The 18,201-nt window shown below is 47.1% G+C and overlaps 1 pseudogene; it reads right to left on the bottom strand.

The window, feature by feature from the left end:
* Nucleotides 1–2,822: 2,822 nt before the first annotated feature.
* On the bottom strand, nt 2,823–6,591 carry LOC142854057 (cytochrome c oxidase subunit 6A1, mitochondrial pseudogene; annotated as a pseudogene).
* Nucleotides 6,592–18,201: the final 11,610 nt, after the last annotated feature.

Genomic DNA, 18,201 nt, shown 5'->3' with positions numbered 1-18,201 from the left:
CCTCCGGAGCAGACTTTATAATTGTGGCGAGAGCTTCTAGGCTCACAAGCTGTGTGAGATAGAACGCTTGGAAGAAGAAAGTTTAAAGAAATCTAGAGATTGTGCAGAAGAGGAGCGGGTCTGATGCTTGGAGGGAGACTCCCTAGCCTATTAGCTAGTGACTTAGAAGGGTTCTGCGTCATGCGCAGTGCTGGGCACCTAGCACATAGTGTTGAGCAAAGGGACCCAAGCGCGTTGTCCTCACGAAGCTTCCAGTCCTCGGGGGCGGATGGACATTGAACAGATGCTCCACAAGACCGTGTTAACCAGAGACAGGACGGGGCTGTCTCTGGCAGTGCGCTTGATCCAGCCCAAGGCCAGTGAGAAGGTGGCAACCGCGCTGAGCGAGAAGAGAAGTGAGCTAGCCAATCCTGCAGAAACGAAAGTGCAAGTCCAGCTGCATGGCAGCAGCAGGTGGCCAGGGCTTGTTCTTCCCTGTGCGCTACGGTATGGTTCAGCCCTAACTACACTATCTTCCCTAGGTTGTCACACAGGGCTTGAGACAACTGAATATAGGATTGCGGTGGGGGAGGAGTGCTTCTAAACACACAGTGACCAAAGTCGGTCTCAAAAGTAAGCACTCGGTGTGTGTGTCTTACTGGTGTGTCTGGTAGTGCTTGCCCCTGTTGCACTATGTGACATCGCTGCCCTCTTGGTTCTGAACATTCTGCACCCCGCATGCCATCAAGCCTTGTGAGGCCAACCTAGTGCCTGAAACTCCTCGGCGCAGATTCCAGGCGGCTGTGTGTTATAACAGACTGCGATGTTTTTGCTATATACATGCTGTTTTCTGCCCTTCAAGAAACAACATGGTTTAATTATGGAATCGGAGTTGGAGTATTTTCTTACCACAGCTCCTCAGCTTGCAAGTATCAAACGAGGTTATGTTTGGATTGCATTGTGTTTTGGTTGCTGACTTGAGTTTCATTAAAAAAAAAATCATCGAGTTTTAGAATTGGGCAGAATTTCCAGCAACTTTGGAAATGACCCTAAGCGTATGTCTGCCTTTTATACTATGCATTTGTGCAAAGCATCGGCCTTGTCATTGAAGATGATAAAATAAAAGCATGGGTCAGCTCTGACCAGTGTTCAAGATGCTCTGCTCCTGTGGGCTCCATGTTTATCTAAGATTTAATTCTTCACAAAAACGGCATATCTCACCAGTATGCAAATATGCATTTGTCTTTAATACACAACAAAATTGTATGTATGTAAATTGTTTAAAAATATGTTTATGATTTATTATCAGTAAATGCTTAATTCATATTTCTATATTATATTCCTGTCTATCTGGAGCTGTAAACATGACTCAGGCAAAGGGGACTGAAAGCGGGAACGCTTAAGGAGCCGGATCACACAATGCTATAGTGTTTACAGCAGGAATGTGGGGGCTGGAGGCAGGCCCTCCCAGATCAGTGGAACTGTTGGATACCCCCACCCCAGCCCGTGGTAAGGCTAACTAGAGTGGCTGCTGAGTGCTCGGTGACTTGCTTCTTGAGTTATGATAGCAGTTGCTGACAGATACAGTTGGCACGATGCCACGGGACAAGTCCAGCCCACACTGCACAGGTGCTAGTCCAGGCTACCCCTACCTGGTTCTTACTGGCCAGACAGCTCAGGGAAACCCTCTGCTGGAAGAGAAGTTTGCTGCCCTTCTTGGGAATAAAAAGCCCAAACTCCTTGCCATAAGAGGTAGCAAGATAGTATGATATACTCAGGGCTTTTAAGTGTTTCCTACCTGTCGTCCATTTTGCCAACATTTACTGATAACAGATTATAAAGACATCTATTTTAAACAATTGGTTGCTGCACATGCAATTTTACCCTGTATTAAAGACACAAGCAAATTTGCATAGTGATGAGATGGTTGTGTTTATTTTTGCCTAAGGAATTGTGTCTCGTTCAATACATTGGGGGACTTTGCAGGGTGTGGGTCAGCTACTGTTGGTCCTAGCTCAGATGGGCTCAGGTCTTTCTCATGTGACTGCAGGGAAGTGTGACCCGAGGCTAGCTCTTCTCAGGTCACTGGACACAAAACCAAGCCTGACAAATAGAAGCTTGCACTCACGTTATGTTCACTAGCATTTCATGGGGCAAATAAATTCACCAATGGGACGGGAGTGCATATTCCGCCCTCAGTGGGAAGGGACCGAGATGAGTCTTTGCGTGATAGCCCAGATGGTCACAGCATCCATCCGAGCAGCCCGATCTGGAACAGGTATCTGCAGGGGCCACTGTTTCCTTCCAGGTCTCCTTTGGCACTCAGTTCAACCCTCTCTGGAAACGTCAGGCTGCCTCAGCTGTGCTATGATGAGAGACAGGAAACAATTTTGTCTACTGTGAGCTTGAGCGTTAAGTGGAAACGAATATGCCCAAGTCCCAAGTGGGCGATGAAGCTCAGGGGATCGTTTTTCTAAGAATTCCTGTTCAAGAGCCCTCGTCCTCGGGGCTTTTCCTTCCAGCACGCCTCTCCGTTGGCTCTGGGAATGAGAACAGGGTTCAGTTTCAGAAGGAAACGGTTTCCTTGAAGTGTGTATGACGAGTCAGATGACAGCATATGCCAACATAATATGCAATCTGCCAGGATGGCTCTGGGCGCCCAGCAGTGACTGGCATCCCCAAAGCAGGAGCATGGCACTTCCGGGCCCACTCCTGACCAATCCCGAGGGACATGTCTGCCAAAGACAACCGCTCTAAAAACTCAGCTTGCAAATCCTAAGGAACTTTTGATCTAGATGCCCTCCTGGATCCCTCTTTTTTTTTTTCTTTTTTCATGAACAAGGTAACTAAGTTATTTATTTAGGCCATCTCCTCTTATAAGCAAAGGGATGGAAGATCAGTGTAATGGTCACTGTTGGATACAAGGAAAGATGAGCTTAGCACCCCATGAGCTTTCATGGTCCACAAAGTAATGGTCCAAACCAGTGCTGTGGTCCCTTGCTGCCTGGGGGAAGGTCCAGGTTCTCTTTACTCATCTTCATAGCCAGTCGGAAGTGGGTTCATATTGAGGGTTGTGGCAGAGGGTATGGTTACCATCTCCCCAGGGCAAGGGCTTGGTCCTGATGCGGAGATGAGGGTAGGCGACAAACTTAGGTCTCTCGTGCTCTCCGCGCTGCGACTTCAGGAAGACGTTGAGCATGCTCACTCCCACCCCGGGGCAGCGCCACGAAGTAGGTGAGGGCCTTCCACATGCGTGCTGAACCCTCCTCGCCGTGGGCGCCACTCGACATGGGCCGCCCCACCTGTGGGAGGGCCCAGCCCAGCAGCCCCGACACCCCCGAGACCCGCACACCCACGACACCATCTTGGAACACCTGGGTCCCTCTTGCTGTTGGACCAGCCGCTACCTCACCTGAAAGAATGCTGTTCTCACTGGAAAAGACTGAAGCTGTACTCTCCCCCCCCACCCCCACCCCACTCCCCCAGTAGGACATCCGACTGCAGAAAAGGCTTGGGTCTTTTGCACTTTGCTTGCTCTTTTAAATTCAAATCTAGGTTTGCAGGGGAGGGAAGGTAGTATTTGAATAGACCTTAAATTCCTGACGTGGAGTTTGATCACAAATCTTGGGTGGCACGGCACAAGAAAGAAGTGACCTTGCTTGAGAATGTAGAAGAAAGGAAGGAAGGGAAGGAAGGAGGGAGGGAGGGGGAGAGAGGGAAGGAATGTAAGAACTTACTGGCTTACATATTCAACCCCAGAAAGGAAGGACACAGGGTTGCTGATCTAAAGATGGTTGGAGCAAGATTCCAAATTTCTGTCTTCCTCTCTATTTTTATTGAGTGTGGGTCCCATGGGGTCCCCTGAAGTAGCTAATGTCTGCCCTAAACTACTGGTCTTTATGAATCAGAAAAGAGGAGAGTTTCTTCTGACCCCCCACATCTAGTTAAAACCTCAAAACTTTACATATTATGTCATCTGCAAAATTTCTTTTTCTTGCCATATTTCACTGGATAGATCTCTAGTGTGATGTTCAATAAAAGTTGCAAACAGCCAACCCCTTACACTGCCTGCCTAAGAGCTGTAAGAAGCAGCAACTTCTCTGCTCTCACCTCTGCCATCTGCTCCCCAGCTGTGAAGCAGCGACCTCTCGTGAGCGCATCAGGAGTTTACTGCCTGGATCACGGTGCCTAGCCTGGTGTGCCAAAACCACTGGAGGAAAAGATGACGCCTTCGACACCTTTCTCAGAGAGGCAGGCACTGGCTACATGTGCCCTGGGCAGTGTTCGTAGATGTGAACCCTACAGACATTGATGGGGTTCGCACTGGTACCTGCTACTGCCAGCTCTTTCAACCCAACCGTCTCTTCACAGGCAAGAAAGATGCTGCCATGACTCTCCTCTGCCACCACACCACTAGTTTGCGTGGTTCCTAGCTAGATGCACTTGATTTGTTCCTTTACAAATCACCTTCTCTAGCTTTCTTCCTACTATTACCTCTTTCCAGAGGTTTCTTGTTGGCCTCATCTATTTGCTTTGCCCCTTTCCCTGGTAAGGTTTGTTAAAACGTGTGGCTCTGTGGACTCACCATCTCAATCACGCTTGGAAATTGTCCAGCCATTTATTTCTTTAAACATTGTATCCAGCCTCCTCTTTCTCTGCTCCTTCAAAGACTCCAATATATATGTCCAAGTTACTTGATTGTGTCTCACAGATTAACAGATATTGGTCTGTCTGTCTGTCCTTTCCTCTCTTGTCTTCCTTTCTTCCTTTCTTAACTTCCTTCTTTCTTCTCCTTCCTTCTTTCCTCTTCCCTCCCCTTTCTTTCCTTTCTCCTCCCAGCTTTCCTTTCTTTTCTATTTTAGAACAGTTTTTCATTGTTCATCCTTGTGCCTCATTGTTCCCCACCATTGTCAAATCTGTTTTGTATTTCCAGGTATGTTACTTGTCATGTCGAGAAGTTCTATTTAGTTCTGCTAGTGAGGACGTGTCACTTGGTACTTCAGTTGTCATATGACCTGTTCCAGTAGCGCCTCCGTCACCTCCCCTCGTCAGCTAAGACCATCGACAGTGCTTTAAGACGCTGCCATGATTAACAAGATCGATGCCCCAGCAAAGGCCGGGACACTTGTAATGTGTAGACCTGGGTCACGGGGCAGTTACCTGGGTCACCTTAGGGAAATCACTTAACTTCCGAGTTTAAGGAGTCTCACCTAGAAACTGGTGTGAGAGTAAGATTAGCTACTGCGGAGGAATTCGCTGGGTCCACAAACAGGTGAAGTAGGCATGTGGGACTCGAGGCCCCTTCGCCAAGCGCTCCTATCTGACCACTTTGGAAGCTGGCTTTCCTTATGAGTCACAGGGAAGATTAGCAGTCCCTTTGCCCTCCGAAGGAGGGGCCAAGGAATGTTTCTGGATATTCTGAACCCCGGCCACATGTTGCAAGATCACAGTGGCTATTCTTAGAGCCTTGCTGAGATCCTCAAGTGTGGGGGCGGTATTAAGAGCCCACAGGTGTCAGAGGCCATGCCCCATGTCCAGAAACACCAGAAAGACTTGCCTCATGCCTCATTTGGTTATGTGTGTGCATGTCCCTGTACACTTGGAAACCAGATCACAGAGCAGACTCAAAAAAGCTTGCGTACTTTGGCTCCATCAGCCTGGTTGTCTACTGAGGATAATGATGAGGGAATTTGGAGACGGGGCTGGGAGTCTGCTACCATAGGAAAGCAGAAATAGGTATCAAGGGCCACACTAGAAAGGAAAGATGAAAGAAGTAAGTGTACTTCTCCGGGAATAACTAAGGATAGCATTCTTCTGGGGCTATACTTAACCCACAGCCCATCGGGCAAGCAGACAGCAACTGGCCACACAACTGGGATGGAGATGCAGGCGCATGGTCAAGAGTGAAGTGTGCTTCTTATCCAGGCTCTGTGAGCAGGAATGAGGTCCCTGCTACTTGAGTATTTACCAAAGCCCTGGGCAGTGCCCACAGAGAGCGAACCTTAGGGAACAGACTCCGAGCTCTGCTTTAGTCTCGCCTAGAACATTTCCAGTGACGTTTTTGGGGCCAGATGATTCCTCCCTGTGCTTCGTAGACCATTCACTGAACCCCTACATTGATCCACGCCAGTAGCTCTTCTGCCAGCTCATCTCTAGAGTTAAGACAATCAACATGGTTTACAGACATCGCTAAAGGTATCCAAGGGAAGGAGAGGGGCGAAACTGCTCCTGGGTAAGAGGCGCGGTGCAGCCTTCTGGCTTTAACTTCAGATGTGGCAGCATTTGTAGGAACTCCCAGGACTAGAGCTTGAGAAATGCCGAGAGAGCTACAGTAAAAATCCAACACGTACACCGGTTTATTTATGTCTGTAAAACCACAAGGCATTGTTTATATGTTTTTCCCCCTGAAGCACTTAGCAGAGGCGTACTAAGTGTGGTTCATTACACATGCTCCAGTCAGAGCCCCAGCTGCTCAGGTCCCAGCTTCATCCTTTATTATGCATGACGCTGGACAAAGGAATCCTGTCTCTGCAGCTCAGGTTCTTTGTCCATAATGGAGATGATGGCAGGAGCCATCTCACAATGCAGCTGTCGGGCATCACGTTCGTCCATGACCGTGGAGGGCTCAGCACCGCCCTGGATGGATACAGGATGAGCTCTACAAAGCGCCAATTTCAGCCCTTTTTCAGCTGAAGGGAGAGGTGGCAGTATTCTACGGGCTCGTGTTAGTAGCACTAAGGTTTCTTCTTCTGTCTTAAAAAAAAAAGAAGTGTCCCGTATAATAACTGAAATGTCCTGTCGCTTAAAATAAAACCACTGGGAGTTTTCAGTCTCTCAGGAGCCTGTGTGGGCTTTAGGAGGATCAGCTGGGCCAGCTCCTGTCTCAGGCAATCAGGCTGTCACTCAGTGGCCATCGTGGTTTGGACCGCTGCAGGACTTTCAGTTGTCATGATTCTTAGCCTTCGCTAGGTTGTCTAGCACGAGGAAAGAGAAAGCATACTAGAAAGTTAATCCTGGGTTAGGCAAGGTAGACTTGAGAGCCCCCGCCAGTTTGATTTATTGGACTCAAATCCCAAATTATACACATCTAAATGTCTCTGAACTATCTCAGCAGAGTTAGTTAGGAAGTACTGTCGTCATTCGAGTGAAGCTGACTTTTTGTGTTTTAGGACTGGAGAAACAGCTCATATCTGTCTTTGGTTATTTGTCCAGAGTGTTTACAAATAGCCTAATGCCTCCCTAGATGGGCCTTGAGATTGCTCTCTGTGGTGGCAATTTTGAGGGCTGAACTTGATGAGATTTAGAATCAACCAGAAGACACATCTGTAGGTGTGACTATGAAGGACTGTTCAGAGATGTTTAACTGAGGGGAAAGACCCACCCTGAATTTGGGAGTAACTGTCTTATGAGCTAGGATCCCACATTGAATACAGAGGAGCCGAGCTGAGCACCAGCCTTCTCTCTCTCTCTCTCTCTCTCTCTCTCTCTCTCTCTCTCTCTCTCTCTCTCTCTCTCTCCTTTCTGGCTGAAGATGAAATGTTACCAGCCACCTCAAGCTCCTGCCACCATGCCTTCCCTGCCACAATACACTCCCAAACTGTGAGCCAAAATACACCTTTCCTCCCTGAGTTGACCCCTGTCTAGCTTGTAGGTGTAGCAACAAGAAAAGTAGCTAGTACACTGCCCCACAGTCCTCTCACTTTTGGCAAAGATGGGTGTCGTCAATGGGTGTCCATCTCTTCTGTGGTAGTCCCAGGCTTTGGAGTAATTCACCGCACCAGCATCTGAATGATTCGGGATGAGCTTTTAGGGAGATGTGACAGAGCTTTGGATTATGAGGTTGGAGAGGATGATGCTGTGGCCTCTAGGAAGAAAATCACTGCTGTCTCTTCTAGACGTTGGAATTGGATGCAGAGCCAGGAAATTGTCCACTCACTATTCGACAACCAGATACAGTCAGTAGTCAATACTATGATGGTTTGAGACAAAAGAACGCAAATCAGAGAGATGAAAGTGGAAAACATCTGGTGGTGGTGTTGAGATGAATCACAGTATAGTGGTTCGAATGAGCAATGTTCCCCATCAGCTCAGATATTTGAACGTTGGTCCCCAGTGGGTGGCACTGTTTCGGGAGGCTTTGGAGGAAGGGTTGTTGTGCCCAAGTCCCAGAGACCCCAAGAAGACCACCAGAGACACAGACTCACAGAGATGCAAAATCAAGGTTTAATTCTGCAAATCGCGATAGGGACCTCGTCTGGCACACCAATGCAGCAGGGGCCAGAGGAGGTGCCCCACCAATCTTAGGCAGGGTTTATAAAGTAAAACACACAAATCTACAGTTATGGACGTAAAGGGTGCGCGTAACTCTCTGATTGCTCCAGTCTAGCGGACTTTCTACTTAGCGGCTGAGCTACAGCTTCCTGATTGGTTGTCCCTGAGCTGAGGCCTTTTGGTACAACTCCAGGCTGTACTTTCTGTTTTCTTGAACGGAATGTTGCCCTTCTGGGCTTAACTACCTTGGGGTCCAGCACGAAATGGAGTTGGTTGTGTCCCTTCACGGTCTTGCTGTATGTAGGAAGCACAGCAGTTGGCGATCTTTGAATGTTTATGGTCTTATTCCTCTTTCAGCTCCTTTTCTCTCCTTTGTGCTCACAATTGTAGTTGAAATGCTAGCTCTCAGCTCCCTGCAGCTGGTTACCATGCCTCCCTGGCACGATGGACTCTTATCCCTCAAGAACATAAAGCAAGTAAGCTCCTCCATTTTTTTTTTTATTTTCGAGACAGGGTTTCTCCGTAGCTTTTGGTTCTCTGTAGCCACCTCAGTCATGGCGTTTCTCACAGCAGAAGAAAGGTAACTAAGTCATCGCAGCCCGCGGCCCCACCTTCCAGTTACCCAATGCTATTTTGCACTAGGGTCTTGCTACCTGAATCTTGATATAATCTCATTTAAATATCTCTAGCTTTTCTAATTGCTTAGAAATAGACAAAAAAAAAAAGCCAAAACCAAAAGCAACAAATCCAATACAAAATAACAGCCACGACAAAAACCTAAACTTGAAATAACTGCAGCCAGCCAGAATGATAGTGTGCTGGACTCCTCATCCCCAATGTTGTGAGACTAGGGGAGGGGTTTGGAGGGATCACTTAGGTCTATAGCCTTCATGAGTGAGATTATTGTCCTTATGAAAGGGACTGCAAGGAGGTCCCTCAGCCTGTCACGTGTGGTCACAGTAAGAAGGCATCTTCTATGACACATGAGATAGGACCTCAGGGGCCACTAAGTCTGCTGGCGCCCTGATCTGGGAGCTCTAAGCCTTTCGAGCCATGAAAAGCACGTTTCTGTGCTTATAAACCGACTTTTTATAGTACTCGGTTACAGTAGTCACAGTGGACTATGGCTGAATTCCTATTTCTAACACTTCTGCTTTTAGCCCAGATAGAGCAACAGGAAAAAATGTATCTTCCTATCCGAAAGACACCCAACAAAAACAAACTAACAAAATTAAATACCTGCTACAACAGTGTTTAAAGCTCCCTCCATCCAGGATGCGCAGGATGACTTAGAGGATACAGGTACTTACTGTCAACCCTGAGGATGTGAATCCCCAGGACCTACATGGTTCAGGGAGAGAACCAACTCCAATAAGTTAGTCTGTGATCTCCACATTTTTCTGAAGAGAGCTTCTGGGAAGTGGATGAGAGAGGGAGAATTTTTATGTTGAGATGAAACTGAGGGTCCAAGAAGAGGAGGCTGCCGTTTACAAGTACATAGACCATCAAAAACAATTACTACCAGGCCTGGAGAGAGGGCTCAGCAGTTCAGAACGCTCGCTGCTCTTGCAGAGGACCCAGGTTCAGTTCCCAGGACTCATATGGCTCACAACCATCTGTAATTCCAGTTCCAAGAAATCTAAAGCCTTCTACTGACTCTTACCAGACACCATGCATGCACATGGTGACCTAGACATACATGTAGGCAAACGCTCACATAAATAAAATACACAAGTCTAAAGAAGTAAATAAAGGGAGATGATTGCTACTTGAGACATGCTTGAAGGTACACTGAGATTCACTGTCAAACACTGAGCCAAGTCCTGAATGAAGCCTACGTGCTGATTTTAAAGGAAACTCTTTGAGATGAGGAAAGAATGACCTAAAGGGCTAGACAGGAGGGGTCTTTAAGCAGAGCTCACACAGAGCCAGCCGGGGGGTTAGACTTTTAGAGACGAAAACCAAAATGCCCAAGGTGGAAAATGTCCTCACCGGCAACAACAGAGTCATTGAAGGGAAAAGATTAGCAAACAACTTTGAGAACGCAGAAAGAACACAGCAGCTCAGCCAAAACTGTCCACTTCAGCACTGCTGGCTTACCCAGAAAAAAATGTTTTTCAGAGACCAAAGCAAAATTTGTAAAGCTTTTAAAAAATAATAATGGACAGGAGAGAGGGATCAATGGTTAAGAATACATACTGTTCTTGCAATGGACTAGAATCCTGTTCCCAGCACCCACGTTGGGTGGCTCACAGCCGCCGCCTCTAACTCCAGCTCAGAAGGATCTGATGCCTCTGGCATTCCCAGGCACCTGCACTTCCATGAACGCACCTCACCAGAGAGCTAAAGTGACAACAATAGTAACTAAAAGTGAAAGAGTTGTCACTAGTGGGCTTCCACGGCTAGAACGTGAAAGTCCTCTTGGGAGAGTGTGTTGATGTCAGCGGCTCCTCAGAATATCTCAGGGTGGTGCTCCTCAAAGGCAAATGTGTAGAACTTAGTGGATGGAATATAACAATAGAGAGATGGAGGAATCCAAGTTTATCTACCTTCTTTCTGTAAGTCAGTTTGCTAACTAAACAACTAACAAAGGAAAAAAAAATGTTTGAATCAACTCAGTAGATACAGAAGAATTATTGGACAAAATTCAAGACCTATTCCTGATTAAAAACTGTAGCCGATTGGGAAAAGACTGAATTCAAGCTAATAGAGAGCATATTTTATTAAAACAAGATCTGTAGTTACTGTCACACTTAACAGAATGGGCCGCTTCTCCTGAGATGAGGACAAGGCTAGGCTGCCAATATTCTCTTATCTGTGTCTCCTCAGCATCAACCTGGGGGCTCCAGTCCGTGTGGTAAGTGAGTAAAACAGAACAAAGGGCGCCAGAGACACGAGGCTCTGTGTATACAAATGCTCTGACTGTTTGTGGAGACAAGCTAGTGGAGTCCATAAAGAATTTCCAGAACAAGTGAATTAAAGTTTGGAGAATATAAAATTGATATACAAACACCAATTGTATTTCTGTATACTATCAACAAAAAGATGGAAATTGGATTTTTACAGATGTATCACTTTAATGGCATTAAGATCTATGAACTATGTCTGGATAAATGTAACGAAAGAGGAAAGCCTGTGAGTAGAAACGACAAAACACTGGATTTAAAGAAGACATCTGTGGAGAGTCGGACCTCTTTTTCATCCTTCTGAAGACTCGTGTGCCCGTGTTATTTCTTTCCAAAGGGACTTACTAACTTAGCACAATTCCACACAAAAATCCCAGCAGTAATCTACTTAGGTATCGCCTGCACGCCATGACACACACGCCTGTGTAAAAGAACAGCCTGTGACGCACAAGCTTGGGAGAGGTGGCCATGCGCAATCCTGTAAAGGTCCGGAGACTCCGGCCACCCATGTGCTTTTCCCTTCTTCCTTCTACCCCCAGGAATCCTTCTCCAGCTTAGTAAACTGTCTCTGTTTCTATTTCTTTCTTTAAATGACAGTGAATAATTTTGTTCACACCCACTGTCTGGTAGTAACTGATCCCGTTGCTTTTCTAGTATCCAAAGATCTTCTAATCTATATTTTTAAAAAGACTTAATTATTTTATGTGTGTGAGTGTTTTGCCTGCATGTATATCTATGCACGCTCTCTTCTGGAAGCAAGAAGAAAGTATTAGGTCCATTGGGACTTCTAGCCACCACGTTATTGCTGAGAGCCCAACCCAGCTCCTCTGGAAGAACACCAAGCCCTGTTAACCACTGAACCACTGAGTATCTCTCCAGCCAGCCCCTCTTGTTCTTTTTCTGACATAGTTTCTCTGTGTAGACCTGGTTGTCTCAGCACTCGCTATGGAGATCAGGCTGGACTCAGATTAAGAGATCCGCCTGCCTCTGCCTCCTGAACACTGGGATTAAAGGTGTGCACCACTGCACCTCAGATTCTGTACTTCAATACATGTATTTATTTCTCTGTGTGTGTTGACGTGTGTGGGTACATGCGTGCCGTAGCACACGTGTGAGGTCGGAGATTAACTTGTGGGAGCCTGTTAGCTCTCTTCTCGCACCACGTAGGTTCCAGGGATTGAACCGAGGTCATCAGGCTGGGTGACAAGTGGCTTTTTCTACTCAGCCATCCTGCCTGCCTGTCAAATTTCATCCTTTAGATATTCGCTATTTACTACAGTGCCATAGCTACTCTTCTGTTGTTGTGAGAAGGCATCATGGCCAAGGCAATGAGGAAAAGATCTGAGGCTTGCTCACAGGTTCAGAGGGTGAGTCTGTGACCATCATGGCGGGAGACTGGGGGACAAGCAGACACGGCTTGAGCAGCTCCTGAGAGCTCACAGCTGCTCCACAAGCACCAGGCAGGGAGACTGACACCGAGACTGACATGAACTTCCGGAACCTCAAAGCTAACCCCAGTGACTCTCCTCCTCTCACAAGACCACACCCCCCAATCCTTCCTAAAAGAGTTCCACCAACAAGGAACCAAATTCAAATATATGAACCCATGGGGGCCATTCTTGTCCAAACACCACATGTAGAATATAAGTTTTAAAAGAAAATAATAGCTTTATATCTCATGTGTGTATGTGTTTGCTTAGCCAATGTGCTGTCTAAACATCTGACAGAATCACCTTTCTCTGCGCAATTATTTTAATAAATAGAAATGGAATTAATCATTTGTAGACCAGCAAATTGAAGCTTATCTTTAATCTGTTTGCAGTGATTATGAGTGATACGAAAATAAATATTATAGGGCTGGTGAGACCCGTCGAGGACCAGCCTGGACAAAAATCACCTCTTACCAGGGTAGGGGTGTAGGCATTTAAAAATATAAGTAAAGAATACAGAGACGATGTGAAGAAAACAGAACAGAAACCACAGAATAATACTGGGCAAGCATTCCAGTGATAACTGAAAATCGCCTGTGTTTGTTTTTCCTCCGCTTTTATATCCAATTCTTCCTTTCTTCTTGCCTTAATTCCTTCCTTTTTCCTCTCTTCCTTCCATTCCTCCATCCTCCTTTGCTTCTTATTTCCCCTATTTAAACACCCATTTTCCCTTATTCTCCCCTGCCTTGTAAATTCTATGTAGGTTGAGCTTCCCCCTCTAGGAGACCGGGCAGGCCACCCTCCTTGTACAGACCAATCTGACGTCATCCCAGCCAGACCGGTCTACTCCTCACGGCTGTACGACAACAAGCTGATTACCTGCCCTTGCTCAGCCTCAGTTTCTTCACCTGGGAATGGAAGACTTGATACTCAGTTCAAATAAAATAGAAGAAAATTAAAAATAAAAGAGTATGGGAGTGCAATGAGTCCAGCGATTGCCCTCATAGTGAATCCTGGAAGCATTAGTTTCTGTGCCGGCTGCTTTTATGTCAACTTGACACAAGCTATAGTCACCTGAGAGGAGGGAACCTCAGTTGAGAAAATGACTCTGGAAGACCAGGCCAACGTTGAGGGCATTGTCTTAATTAGTGATTGATAGGGGAAGGCCCAGTTCATGGTGGGCAGTGTCATTCCTGGGCTGCTGGTCCTGCATTCTCTAAGAAGGACAGTGGAGCAAGCCAGTAAGCAGCACCCCTCCATGGCCTCTGCCTCAGCTCCTGCCTCCAGGTTCCTGCCCTGCTTGAGTTCCTGTCCTGACTGCCGTAGATGATGAACTATATTAAGCAAGAAGAAGTGAATTAAATAAACAAGCCCTTTCGTCCCTAAATTGTTTTTGGTCATGGTATTCATCACAGCAATAATTCTAATTGGACAGCCTCTCCCTCCTCCCTGTACTCTCAACAACCAGGGAGCTTATCTGCTTGAGTATGAAAAACCTGAGTCTCTTCCATGGAGCCGTCTCCGTGTGGACATCCAGCTAGCAATTCTTGGCTTCTGTAAGTGAAACGGGACCTCAAAGAAAACCCCAGCCGGGCTCAAATCCCAGTTCTACCAGTACTAGCCATGTGACCTTAAGCAATGTACTTAACCTCTCTTACCTCAGTTTGTCCACCTGTGAAGTGGGAGGAGTAAAATTGCCATCTTCCTAGAGTTGCTCAAAGGAATAAACCTGCAGTACCTTTGAAAAGGCCGGGCCCAAAGTGACTCCGCAATGCTATTTAATACGGAGTTACTGAGCTCTGCTCCAGGCCCAGGCTAGTTATGAGAATACTGGTAACAGATGTTTGCCTGATCCAATAACCTTCAGACCCATTGAAGAAGATAGGAACTCCAGAGGGAGGGGTGTTTCCAAGGAGAAGCGCCACGTGTCGGGGAGTGAATGGCAGCCCCAGTCTAGACTGACACCCTCCCCAAGGAAGTGACATTTGTCAAAAACAGGGAACAGAGTCACGCTAGTGGAGCCTTGGGGCTTGTCAGCCTCTGCTGCTCTCTCTGTACCTGACTCTGTACGGAAGTTTCCAGATGCTGGTGAGGTGCAAAGGCTCCTAAGGAGCCCTGACATTCAGAGCTCTGGGGAAAGGAGGGCTTCGACAGCTCCCAACCCTGTGTGGCAAATTCCCCCGCAACACCGGGATCTGGACACCACTGTCTGCCGGCTCTCCCCTAGGGCGGCACTGAGCCGCCCCAGGACGCGCCTAAGGCAAACACAAAAAAGATGCCATGTTCGGCTTTGTCCACTGGGTGGAGTATTTTAGTCAAAGAAGAGCGCTCTGGAGGCAGTGGGAATTCCCCGTGGAGAGAGGCAAGCTTGGGCTTGTCCTGGGTCCAGTGCCCTCTAAACCCTCCTCCAGAAGGAATGCAGGCCGCCCCTCCTAAAGTCCAGCCCCGGAGAAGCCCGAGGCCTGTCCTACATCCAGGAACTCTCAGAACTAAGAGGAAAACTTTCGAGCCAGAAGAGGGCCACGGGAGAGCTATGTCTGATGCTAATTTTCACAACTTGGAAACTGAAAGCCAAGGAGGGGGAAGGGGAGCTGACCTATGCCTTTGCATGTAGGTGTGACTTTTAAATGTAGTTGACAACGTCTGTGTTTGAAAGGATAAAACAGTCTGTAATGTTGACTGTTGACACGACACGGGGTGTTGGGGGGCGCTTGAGCTGGAGAGAGCCTGCAGGTGGAGAGTGAGGCTGGCCCCTGGGCCCCCTGCACTCTTTTTTCCAGACTTCAGCCCCCTCCTCCTCAAACACACATATACACTTCAGCTATCTGCTCTGGCTCACTGTGTAACTGCCCTTGAGGGAATGAAGAGATTCCAGAGAGACACCCTGTGCCTTCCTTCCTCTGCCTACCAGACTATTGAGACACTGGACCCTAAGCAACTGGAATTTCCATAACAATCTCAGACCCTCTTACTTCTCTTCTGGGGGGTTGGGCAGAGGGCAAGGTTAAAGCCCCGATGTTACCTGAGGGGTAACTTGTCTCCCAGGAAGATTTCCCACCTCGCTGACAAGATCACTTGTCAGGAGAGACTGGAGACAAGCGCTACTGGATCCACCCTTTGACTAGGATTGTTTAATTACACACAGCTCTTGACCTCCCTTTAACCCCACATCTCAGGTCAGAACCCCAAAGATGCACGAGGGAGTTCCCAGACCCTCTTACTTCTCTTCTGGTATGGCCACATTGAGTAAACCTTTCCTCACTTTTCACTAATGTCTCTTAACCGGCCTGCTGAGGACAAGTGACCAGCCATAGGCCTCTTAGGGCTGCCTGGGCACAGACTCTGCCCTCACTCTGGTAAAAAAAAAAGGGGGGGGGACTTTATTTCTTTCTTCCTTTTTTTGTGTGTGAGAGAGGGTCTCTTTCTGTCCCCCTGGCTTGGAACTCATTGTGTAGACCAAGATGGTCTTGAAACTGCAGCAATCCTGCCTCTGTCTCCCCCCAGTTGTTTTCTTCCAACAACTAGCATGTTGCCTTTGTCTCTTCTTTTGTCTTAACTGTTCTTGAGAGCATATTTCCCTATGTAATATATTGTATGATATAATTGCACATGCATATTCTCTCTCTCTCTCCCCAAAGATGTAAATTCATGAATTCAGGTTTATAGTGTTTCTACACCCTGTACCCAAAAACATGGCATGTAAGAGATGCTCTGGAAAAATCTGTGTGATTGACCAGTAAAAAACACTCCGTGGCTTCGAGTCCTAGTTTACTTGAGAACTGAATTACTGTGCAGATTAACCTGAACCACGCTCTTGAGATCATCTACCACCTTTCAAGGAACAAGTGGAAAGGGGCGAGGTTGGGGGATCCCAGATGTGCTGGCTCACAGAGACAACAGGTAGAAATTGCGAGAAAGCCAAGGGATGTAGACTATCCCTTTACACTCTGTGAATATATGTCATGGTGATTGGGTTAATAAAGAAGCTGACTGGCCAATAGCTGGACAGGATAATGTCAGGCGGGACTTGCAGACAAAAAGAGAGTACAAGGAAGAAGAGAAGGAGTCTGAGACTTATGGGGAGACTCAGAGAGGCGAAGAACTTGCCATCCTGAGAAAAGGTGCCGAGCCATGTGGCAGAGCATACATAAGAAATATGGGTTAATTTAAAATGTAAGCATTAGCTGGTAATAAGCCTGGGCTATTGGCTGAGCATTTATAATGAAGTCTCTGTGTCTCTTTGGAAACTGGCTGGCGGGACAGAAAAAAAAACCCACTTACAAAGGGCTTGTATCACACTGTGACGAGGAACATTGATCTGTATTTGTTTGTTTGTTTTCTCCTTCTTGTTCAAAAACAAATGCAGCGAAACTGAAAAATGTCCATGAATTGTATATACAACCCATCGGTTCCAGCAAACCCACACAGACCTGGAAGTGTGGGCCACACTGGTTTGATCAGGACCGAGACAGCTGATCTGAGGCACACAGGTGGATGCAGCACCCCGTTCATAAAAACCCATAAGTCTGGTGGGGAATGAAACCAGAGCGACCCCAGGAAAACAAAGGCTGGGAGAGACGGCTGCCATAGCAAACTGCCAGCCAGGAAAACGCACTCCTCCCTAACAGGTGGGCACAGGTTTGCCTTCCCCACTTCCACCCACTAGGGTACACACGGACCCTCAGCATCACAGGTATGTCAGAGACTGCATCCTCGGGTGGGCTGGCAGGTCCCACACAGAGTCCCCTGTTGACAGGACCTTCTTACTGGAGCAGCCAACCGGAAGCCAGACTTGAAGTCTAAAGTCCATTTAAAAAAATGAAACAATTCTCTCTCTGCCCTTGTAGTTCTGTCATTGCATGTCTGTAGTGGACTTGGCAGAAATGAAAACATTCTAGAGAAATTCTGTGGCTCTCCATCTGTGAAACAGTGCCTCCCCCCCCAAAAATGGGAATTTCCCCAGGAATTTTCTGCTAGGAAGGAAGGGCAACAGCCTGAGAGGCAGCTCGCCTCCCACAGATTTTCACACAGTTCCCCTGCACACATACACGCCCGCGCCCCCATACATGTCAACATTACCTTTCTCGTTTAGATTGTTCTATCTTTTCAAACACATACATTCTCATCTCCACTTTAAATGGAGGTACCCTGGGGCTGCTTAGATGGTATATCCTTGGCTCTTGGCCCCCCCTTTTAAGTTTCAGGCTCACTTCAGAACCCTAAAGACAGACTTGAAGAGGTCAGTGCACCTCGTTGTCCCTTTTCCCAATGTGTATGCATTGAATAGATGTTTCCTGCTCTGTTAACTTGACGCTGTTAATTGTTTTATTGAGATGGATGCTGGTCTGACTTGGGACACGGCTTACTACCCCCAAGTTTGATAACAAGTCAATGCAAAATGCAAAGACTCTGATGCTAAATGTTTCAAAGTGACAGGGGTAGAAATGAAAACGAGGGGAAAGAAAAGAAACAGTTACTTACTGAGAAAAGTAGAGCGACTTCTAAATAAAGGTAACCCAGGGAGATTTAGACAACTGGGAACAGTTTGCAACGCTGACCTCAAAAAGACAAGGAAGGAAGAATCTTTTCTAAGGAAGGAGGAATCTCGCAAGCTT

The sequence above is a fragment of the Microtus pennsylvanicus genome, chromosome 7, assembly GCF_037038515.1.
Source record: "Microtus pennsylvanicus isolate mMicPen1 chromosome 7, mMicPen1.hap1, whole genome shotgun sequence".
NCBI lineage: Eukaryota > Metazoa > Chordata > Mammalia > Rodentia > Cricetidae > Microtus > Microtus pennsylvanicus.
This window is presented reverse-complemented; position numbering and strand designations above follow the sequence as displayed.